This window comes from Dipodomys ordii, unplaced genomic scaffold, assembly GCF_000151885.1.
Source record: "Dipodomys ordii isolate 6190 unplaced genomic scaffold, Dord_2.0 Scaffold105, whole genome shotgun sequence".
In the NCBI taxonomy this organism is placed as follows: Eukaryota; Metazoa; Chordata; class Mammalia; order Rodentia; family Heteromyidae; genus Dipodomys; species Dipodomys ordii.
The window spans coordinates 2421218-2430028 of NW_012267321.1; the positions used below are offsets into that span (position 1 = coordinate 2421218).

At 47.9% G+C, this 8811-nt stretch overlaps 1 pseudogene; it reads right to left on the bottom strand.

The window, feature by feature from the left end:
• The window catches only part of LOC105994199, a 58309-nt pseudogene that overhangs the window by 13119 nt on the left and 36379 nt on the right, over positions 1-8811 (bottom strand).

Genomic DNA, 8811 nt, shown 5'->3' on the forward strand with positions numbered 1-8811 from the left:
AAGAATTGTATATAAGTATCTCATGGGCTTTCTTCACCAGGCTGGCTTTGCACCTTGATTCTCTGATATCAGGCTCCTGAGATTGCATCAGTACAGGGTTCCATTTTTATTTTCTAACACCATATATGATGATATAATAAAAGCAGACTGAGATGAGGAGGGCTGGGAAGGTGACTTAGTGGTAGAGTGTTTGCCTAGCATGCATGAAGCCCTGGGTTCAATTCCTCAGCAGCACACACATAGAAAAAGCCAAAAATGGTGCTGTGGTGCCAATGGTAGAGTGCTAGCCTAAGCTATCAATGGTAGAGTGCTAGCAAAACCAGCCCAGGACAGTGCCCAAGCCTTGAGTTCAATTGTCAGAACTGGAAAAAAAGGGAAGGGGCACTTTGGGTAAGACACTTTGGTGACACATGGCTTACACACTGCCGAGGTTGTTTACAGTCACCTCGCTTCAACCTCAATGTCTCCTGCCAGCCTACTGGAACCAGGAGAGGTAAGCGACTGCACCACTCCCCTGTCCCCTGGAGAAGCACCCACATGAAAGTGAAAAGTGTCTTGATAATTGTCACATGGGGGAAAAGAAAAATTTACTGAGAACATGGCTTGCCACCCCAGGTGAAGGGAAAATCACCACTCCCGTGGGAAATGACCTCAACTGCCATCCTCCTGGACCCCTATCTACGGAGGCCTTTGAAGCTCTGAAGTTCCCATGTGTGTGTCAGAAATGACACGCCTTGCCAACGCACATCCTGAGGGAAGAGGCGAGCACTTGTGTTCACTGCCACTGGAGAGGCGCAGCCTGCAGGAGAGACTTGGGGTTCTAGGCCCCTCACTCCCAAGCCCTGTTTGGTTCCTAACTTTCCTCTCCCTCACAGAGTCTGTTCTGGTTTATGACAAGTGAGGAGGAATCCTGAATGTCCAGGGGCTGGGGAAGATATGTTCACATCAGTGACTCTAGAATGGCATTTGAACCTAAAATTGCCCCCTCTCTGTCTCTGTCATCCAGCTCCTCCTTCACCCCCACCATCCCCACCACAGACCTGGTTCATCTTCCTGGTATTTCTTCTGTGAAATGTGGGCTCCATGTTGAGGAAAGGGTGACACCTGGGACCCACTCCCACAGCCAGCCTATTGAGGTTTAAGTGCATGTGACCCCGGGAACCTGTCTCTCATATTTCAAGTTCCATTCTTTAGTCAGTCAGAGAGCTCTAACTCGGGGCTTGCCCATGATCCTTGAGCACGTTTTGCTCAAGGCTAGGCCTCTACCACTTTGAGCCACAGGTCCACTTCCAGTTTGCTGGTGCTTACCTGGAGAGAAGAGTCTCAGAGACTTTTCTTCTCTGTTCTGGCTCTGAATTGGGAATCCATGGTCTCAAACCCCTGAGTTGCTAGGATTACAGTCTTGAGCCACTAGGGCCTTGCTTGTTTAGAATCTTAGATCTGATTCTACAGAGGAGAAATGGAGCCACCTTCATCTCAGAACCTGACTCACCTTCGCTTAATGCCATTTCTCTAGGTTCACCCATTTCCCTGAACATGCCATCTTCCTCTTCCCGATGGATGAATAGAATTGTACTTTTCCTAATACATGAGAGATAGGACAGTATTTCCAGTGGTCTGAATGCTGAATGGAGAATGTTGAGTTACCTTGGCCCTGTGCAGGCCTCAGTTTCCTAAGCCAGAGCCTCTGGATGAGACTCAAGTAACAGAGAGGATGGGAGATGCCCATGTGTCCATGGGGGTGATCCTCTTAGCCCAGACTGTGGTTGGTTTTGTGGGTAATTTGTCTCTTCTCTCCCATTATCTATTCCTTTACTGCATGGGGAACAGGATGAGAGCCACAGACTTGATTCTTAGGCACTTAATTGTGGCCAACTTCCTATGTCTTCTGTGTAGGGGTATTCCCCAAACCGTGGTGGCTTGGGGCTGGAGAAATTTCTTCAGTGATATGGGGTGCAAAATGGTCTTCTGTCTTTACCGAGTGGGCAGGGTGTGGCAATAGGTAGCACTTGCTCCCTCAGCATCTTCCAGGCTGTGAGCATCAGCCAGGGGGACTCCAAGTGGGCAGGGCTGAGGGGAGAGCCCACAAGCACATTGTCTCCACCGTTTACCTCAGCTGGGGGGTTTTCCTCCTGGTGAACATTGTTTTTCCCATGTACATCACTGGACGCAAAGCACATGACAACATTACGATCTTAAAGGCCTTTGGACACTGTTCTTCTGTGCGTCATGAGCCAGCTGAGGATGTGCTTTATGTAACCATGCTCTCTGTGCCTGATGTTCTGTGTTTGGGGCTCATGGTCTGGGCCAGCAGCTCCATGCTCTTCGTTCTGTACAGACACAAGCAGAGAATGGGACACATCCAGAGAACCAGTGTCTCCACCAGAGCCTCTCCCGAGTCCAGAGCTACCATAAGCATCCTCCTCCAGGTGAGCGCCTTTGTCTCCTTTTACACTATGTCCTGCATCTCTCAGATTTGCTTGTCTGTGATTTACAACCCCAGCCCTGTGCTGTACCTTATAGCGGCATTTGCTATGGGCTGTTTCCCAGCCTTCAGCCCTTTCCTGCTCATGAGCAGACACTTCACTCCCTGCAGCCTCCTCTTCACCTGCACAAAGAAGAAGAAAGTGGTCCTCCCCTGAGGACCACCAAGCTTGCATCTCAGCTGAATTTTGCTTGGCCCTTCAACAATCTCCAAACCTAGGTAAATGTCATCTGCTGAGAGCTAGAGGTGTGCACACACGTCCACACCTGCACATTTGTGTACTATATATCTGTGTGTGTGTTCATCTGTCTCTATTTTGCTGACCCACAAAATTATATGAAAGTGGAAATGTTAGATTTTGAAATAGTGCTTATTAGATCATGTCCACTTCTCCCAGAGAATCTGTCCCATTACCTGGTGGTGGTTTCAAGTTCAAGATAAACTGTTTAAACTCACCTAACAGGTTTTCCTAATGCCATTTTGAGTCTTTTGATTTTTTTCTTTCTTTCTTTAATAGTTACCTATACAAGAAAGCAAATCATTCTTAAAGGCCTTTCTGTTCTGGAGAAGAAAATAGTTGGAAAGAAAATAGCAGCTGGGTATTGGCGGTTGATAGCTGTGTTCTGAGTTCCTGAGAAGGTGGAATCTAAGGATCATAGTTCAAAGCCAGTCTAAGGAAAAATTTCTCTGACACTGTCTTCTCCAATAAACCACTAAAAAAATGGAGGTGGTGTTGTGGCTGAAGCGGTAAAGTGCTAGCCTTGAGCAAAATTGTCCAAGGAATAGAACAGATAGAACAGGCCCAGAGTTCAATCCCCAGGACTGGTACAAAGATGGAAAGAGAAAATGAGGGACCCAGACAGACAGACAGACAGAAACAGACAGAGAAGGGAGATGGTAAGACAGCAAAGAAGGAAGGAAGGAAGGAAAGAAGGAAGGAAGGTAGAAAAAAAAGGGAGAAGGTGGAAAGAAGCAAGGAAAGAAGGAAGCAAGGAAGGAATGAAGGAAAGAATGAATGAATGAAGGAAAGAAGGAAGGAAGGAAGGAAGGAAGGAAGGAAGGAAGGAAGGAAGGAAGGAAGGAAGGAAGGGAGGGAGGGAGGAAGGGAGTCCTGCTGGTGTAGCACTAGCCACAAACATCAAGGCTCCTTCCTGACAGTTACTCCCTGAGTCTTGTCCATGCTTATTTCTTCCACAGAATTTATTTTTACAACTCTTTATTTTCCTTGGCAGTCTATGTTACATATCTCTAAACTCTCTGCTAATTCAACAAGGACATTAAGTGTACTTTTGAAAAGCACATTTTTTTAATGTAAAGTTGTTTTTACAACACGAAGGCTCCTTAAGAAAGTCCCTTGCTTGTCTATTGTGACATTTCCTGCAATGATCGTCATGTCCCTTGTTATGAGGTCACTTTACCACAGCTTCTGGAGTGCCGGTGAGGGCTGCTGAGCTGAATGACTGGCAGGGCCCTCCAGTCTAGGGCTCTCCACCTCCACCCTTTTCTTCTCAGAAATGAATATCAGGGTGACAACAAGCCAGAAGTAGCACTGATTTGCTGGGGACAGTCACCAGCCCTGAGCACAAAAGCTCAGGGATAGGACCCAGGCCCTGATTTCAAGTCCTGGGACCAGCCCAGAAAAGGAAAGCAAGCAGATGGCAGGCCTGCCTCCAGGAGCCATCCAGGGACTATGCTGGATGTTGAGTGGACTGTGGGCTCTGAGCCAGGCACCTCCTCCTGATCCTGAAATTCCCACAGCCACTCCACCACAGAAAGGCTTGAACCACAGGCCCTGCCGTCCCTGCACTCCCTCCCCCGACACTGGCTTTAGCCAGATTCTGTACTTGCCCCACACCCTTAATCCAGCCCAAAGTCATTCCCCCCTGCACATGCATGCTCTGGGATCTTTGGGGAGCTGTCTGGTGTCATCATTAACCTCACACACACCTGGTCCTCTCCTGACCCCCGGTGTTCCCGTCCCCAGAGGACCTCCCCATCTCTATCACCATGGAGAGCTTGGGTGTGGATTTTGCCTCCTGACCTAGGTGCAGCGTGTCCTCCACCAGCTCCCTGCTTTGTGATGGGATGCAGGCTTTCCCTGCCCCTAACCCACCCCCTCTGAGCACCTGCTCCGTAGGAGCACCCCACTCTCCACCTAACTCACACTCTGTCTTGAGCCTGATCCATATCCAAGACAATCCATGGCCCGCGCTTCCCCTCCCTCACAGCGCTCAGCAATGCTCCAGGCGCTTTTCCTCTTTTTTATTTTTGGTTGGCCGTGGGGCTTGAACTCTGGGCCTAGGCGCTGTCCCTCAGCTCTTCAGCTCAAAGTTAGGCTCTGCATCCCACGCATCCCTGCAGTCCGCTGGAAGCACAGCTGCCAGTCTTCATGCTGACGTGTAGCCCTGCGTGGACTCATTACTTCTGGAGAGTTTGCACATTCAGGATGTCTCTCTCCATTTCTGTCTCATCCTTTCTTCCTGAGCACCTTCAGTTCTGTGCCACCATCTTGTACGAATCCCTTTCCTGTCCCCTATGTCCTCGCCATGAGTTGGCCGGAACCCCCGACTCCCCTCCCCTGACAGGTGGTCAGCCAGAGCTCACAACCAGCTCCTGACTTGGCTTCATTCACAGCAGTACCTGGTGACTATGCTCAATATGAAAGAGGGATGAGGCCCACCCACCTCTCACTCGTGGGGATGACTTGAAGCTCCTGACAAAGCCTTCCAGGAAAAATTGGTTGTTTCACAAAGGTGCAACTCAGTCTGTGAACCAGCTGGGAGGTCAGCTCCCCCCCCCCACACCCTGCATGCTTAGATTGGGGGCTCCGGGCCCCACCCCTTGTGCACCTCCTGCTGGTAGAGCATGCCACACTGTGGTTGCCATCCTCGCAAAACAACCAGCCTGGAGAAGCGCTGCCATTGGGATCGAAACAGCAGAATCCAGAAGGGCCAAGAAAGTCCTGTTCTGAGGAGGTTTTTGGGGGGAAGCGCTCATGCCAGGTCAGATCTGGGAGTAACAATTGACTGACGCCTAGCACAGGCACCATCTGACTTCTGTTCCTGGGTCTCAACTGAGTCCAGGCATGATGGTAGCCACTATTGCACACTGGACACACCTTGCTTAGTCCTATCCCTACCAGACTGTATCTACATTCCCATTGTTTCTACTTCATTAAAATCCCTAACTACTCACTTCTTACAGCTGATAGTGCCTTGGTGGAGAAACCTTCAAAGCAGATGGATCCTTGTTATAATGACTTTTTTGGGGGGAGGGAAGCAGCAGAAAATCAGTAGTGGGGCTTTAACTCAGAGCCTGGGTGCTGTCCCTGAGCTCTTTTACTCATGGTTAGTGCTCTACCACTTGGAGCTTAGTGCCGCTTCCAGTTTTCTGGTAGGGAATTGAAGAGTCAGCTGGACTTTTCTGCCCAAGCTGACTTTGAACTGTGAACCTCAGATCTCAGCCTCAGTCGCTAGGATGACAGGTGCAAGTCACAGGTGTCCAGGATTTTACTCTTCAAATGATCCAGGACTGGTTGAGCCACACTTGCAATTTTGAGTGGAATGTAACGTGGGCATGGTGCATAATCTTTCAATTCATTTTTGAAATTACTTGCAGGTATGTTTTGAAATATTTTACATCTGTGCTCTTCAAGGAAATAGGTGTCTAGTCTTGTCTCTAGTCTGTTTTCATTTTGGTATGAGAGGAGTTTGGTAGCCTTCTTCCTTTCCTAGATTTTGAACCTGTCTGAGAAGCATTGGTGGTAACTCTGAACACCTGGTGGAATCTGTCAGTGAATGTATTTACTGCTTGATTACAGATATAGTTAGGTGACTAAAATCATCTTGGATCAAACCTGATGGGTCCAACATGCAAAGAAGTGAATCCATTTCTTGTATATTTTCTAATGTGTTGGACTAAGTTTCTAATATACTTCCCTGTGACAACTTGAATTTAAACTGTTATGACATTCTAGTTTTCTTAGTTGATGTCTTCACTGTTCTTGGATGAAGGCTTGTCAGTCTTAGCTATCTTACCAAGGAAAGTTCTTACCTTCCCTGATTTTTTTTCTCAGTCCTGAGGCTCGAACTCTGGGACTGAGCACTGTCCCTCAGCTCTTTACCCAAGGCAAATACACTATCACTTGAGCCACAGTTGCCACTTCCAATTTTCTGGTGGTTTATTGGAGATGAGTCTCATGAACCATGATCCTCATATCTCAGCCTCTAGAGTAGCTATGATTAGAGGCATGAAACACCAGCGCTCAGCTTCTTTCACAGATTTTTTTACATTGTTCTTTTAATCTCAATTCTTTTCATTTTTACCCTGATTTTGTGTGTGTGTGTGTGTGTGTGTGTGTGTGTGTGTGTGTGTTTATGTGTGTGTCTGTCCTAGGGCTTGAACTCAGGGCCTGGGCACTGTTGCTAAGCTTCTTTACCTCCAGGCTAGTGCGATACCACTTGAGCCAGAGCTCCGCTTTGTACATTCTGGGGATGTTTATTGATAATACGCCTCATGGACATTTCTGCTGTCTTTGAACCACAATCCTAAGATCTGAACTTCTGGAGTAGCTCTGATTAGTGGTGAACAGCCATCAGTGCCTGGCTGCCTCTATGCTGATTTTTTATGATTATCTTTCTTTTCTGCGGGGGGAGGGGAGATGTGTGTGTGGGAGGGTCCAGTCATGGGTCCTGAATCTGGGCCTGGCACTGTCCCTCATCTCTTCAGCTCAGGCTAGCATTCTACCACTTGAGCCACAGTGTCACTTCTGGCTTTTTTCTCTGCTTATGTGGTGCTGAGGAATTGAACCCAGGGCCTCAAGCATACAAGGCACATGCTCTACCACCGAGCCACCTTCCCAGACCTTATGATTATATTTCTATCCACTGTTCTGGGTTTGCTTTTAGACTGTGCTTCATCGGTGATTGCATTGGAGACACCTGACTGTTTTCATGCCAGGCCCGCACAGCTGTAAATTCCCTGAGAAGCTTTTGCTGCATCCCAGAGGTTCTGGAAAGTTGTGGTATTGTTTGGATTCTTGAATTTGTAAACTTGTTCCTTCATTTGATCCTTAAGTCTTATGGCTGACTTTGGGCTCGACAGCCTATCACTTGATGAGAGGGGGTCGTAAGCCAACATTCTAACTTGGTCTGGACTTACGAGTCCATGTCATCCAGTAGTACTAGTTCATGAAACTGGGGCAGCAGGAGGCATCTGTGTGCTGGCTCACTGTCTGTCAGCAGAGGGTGATGGTCTTTATCTCATCAACCTAACTTGGGTTTGATGTCTCCCCTGCTCTCATGGGACAAGCAACTAGGAATTCCTTTGAGGTCAGTTCCTATTTGCTTGGGACAGTTTTCCGCCCTGAACTTTCAGTTTTCAATCTTGGCTGGTGAAGTGTCATCTCTATGCAGTGTTGGTTTATAACTGGCCTGGACCAGCTCTCCCTCCTGGCTGACAGGCACAGGGTAGAGCTGGGTCACTGCTTTACAGTTCAGAAAGGTGTATACAGATCTGGAAAACACTGTCAGCTTTATGTTGTATATCAATTTCCCACCACAAAATAGCTCCAAAATTTTAATATACTGTCTATTGCCGTCTACTCCTTTCTATCTTGTATATTTGTCTGTTCTGCTAAAAAACAACTTTCCATGAAGAACAAAGCTGGGCACCTGCAGGAAAATGGATGGAAGTGGAATTCATCATACATCTTTGGAAAGAAAACAAGCCAGACAAGAAACATAAATATGTTTTTCTCAGGTAGAATCCAGACTTTAAAAGACACAAACCTAGACAGGTGCCGGTGGCTCACTCCTGTCATCAAAGCTACTCAGAAGGCTGAGATCTGAGGATCACAGTTCAAATCAAGCCAGGGCAAGAAAGTCCATGAGATTCTTATCTCCAATAAACCACCAGAAAACCAGAAGTAAGGCTGTGGCTCAGATGGTAGAGTGCTCGCCCTCAACTGAAATGCTGAGGCATGGCAGCCAGGACCAGAGTTCAATCCACATGAGTAACCAAAAAAAAAAATATATAAAGCCGTAAAGGAGACTCCCACTGATGTCCTGGACCACAGGGGCCATGGGAATGCTTGCCATACCCAGTGGGAAACCCAGGCTTTGAGACAATGCTATGTGCTCATCAAAAAACATGGATGATCTTCCCAGGGCAGGGGTGTGGCTCAGTGAACAGTAAGAGGACTTGAGCAGTAGGAGGATGTGAATAATAGGAGGATGTGAACAGTAGGGCCTCCGCAGGCAGCCCGGGTCCTTGGCCAGCTCTGCCACAGCAGGCAGCATGCCTAGGGGTCAGGACACTCAGTGTGA